Genomic DNA, 1,317 nt, shown 5'->3' with positions numbered 1-1,317 from the left:
GCAGGATGCACCAAATTTGATAAAGATGTGCACTATTTTGGCTAGAACACATTGCTCTCCAGCCATGGTGTGGTATAGGGAGTACTAAGGTGTCCAACCTGCCTAGCAAGTTGCATTAAATTTTTGCTAGCTTGCAGAGGATTTAATTAACATCGCTGGCTGCCAGAGTGGTGCTAGCAATGGCATGCTTGCTAGAGACAGCCAACACAGAATTGGGGGGGGGGGAGAAGCTTTCACTACCACTTTAATCATTCTATCTGTGGTGTGCAAAAAAGGAACAAACCAGGCTAAAGGTCATATTGGGGAAAAGCAATCCCCCTCACCTGCACTGCTTTTGGAAATTAAATGGGTCTTAGATAGCCTCTGCAAAGGAGTCAAACCCCCTTCTGTCCCCTGACCCCCAAAGTCATGGTGACCCCCTGGCTGTACCTCCCACTCAGTACAGGACTTCACAGCCCCAGTCCTGACAGAGGCCAAGAGAGCTCCTCAGTGTTTTGGGGTGCCCTGTGGGACCCCCATCAGGGGCTAAGTGTTCCTCCCACAATCCTCTAGTGCACAGGTATTAGCATAAGGTATTAGCATATGCTAATACCTATGCACTAAAGGATTGTGGGAGGAACACTTAGCCCCTGATAGGGGTCTCACAGGGCACCCCAAAACACTGAGGAGCTCTCTTGGCCTCTGTCAGGACTGGGGCTGTGCAGCCCTGTACGGAGTGGGAGGTGCAGTCTGGGGGTCACCATAACCTGGGGGGTTAGGGGAAAGAAGGGGGTAGGAGATGCAAGGGCCTTTCCAAGTTATATCTTATAGGAGAAATACCATGTCATGAAAATGATTTTTTCAGGGAAAGGCTTATCCATTGTACTTTGGTTGTGTTGTTGACCCCTATGATTTTCCCAAATGTGGGAAACTCAACTATATAATTTGTGTTAATAGAGGCATTATGTTTGTGGTTTCTGCTTTTTTAAATATATATAATCTCTTTACCCTTTGGTTCCTTGCTGTTTTCACCATCCTCTACCATTTAAATTTGCAACCATATCCCTATTGGTGATGCTTTGCAAGATGCTTCACACCCCCCCCCCCATTGAAACACATTAGTTACATAAGACTTATTTTTTATCCCAATAAAGTGGGGGAGAAAGTGTATGCTGCTGGCTTTCTAGGAAAAACAACAGCATACACTTTCCTTTTTGGGATAAAAAAGTAGCATACACTTTCTTTTTTGGGATAAAAAAGTAGATCTTATGTAATTAATGTGTTCCAATTGGGGTAGAGGAAACTGTCTGGTGAAACAGGGTAAAAAAAAACTCTCTT

General features: G+C 44.8%; 1 non-coding gene across 1 annotated transcript; it reads left to right on the top strand.

Annotated features, from left to right (window-relative positions):
- The first annotated feature begins 795 nt into the window (after positions 1-795).
- LOC140703488 (U1 spliceosomal RNA) lies at positions 796-962 on the top strand. The gene has a single exon (XR_012082853.2). It is a non-coding gene; the product is annotated as a U1 spliceosomal RNA (small nuclear RNA).
- Positions 963-1,317: the final 355 nt, after the last annotated feature.

Source organism: Pogona vitticeps, chromosome 1, assembly GCF_051106095.1.
Source record: "Pogona vitticeps strain Pit_001003342236 chromosome 1, PviZW2.1, whole genome shotgun sequence".
Classification (NCBI taxonomy): domain Eukaryota; kingdom Metazoa; phylum Chordata; class Lepidosauria; order Squamata; family Agamidae; genus Pogona; species Pogona vitticeps.
The sequence above is the reverse complement of the archived record's forward strand: the minus strand, read 5'-3'. Positions and strand labels throughout refer to the sequence as shown.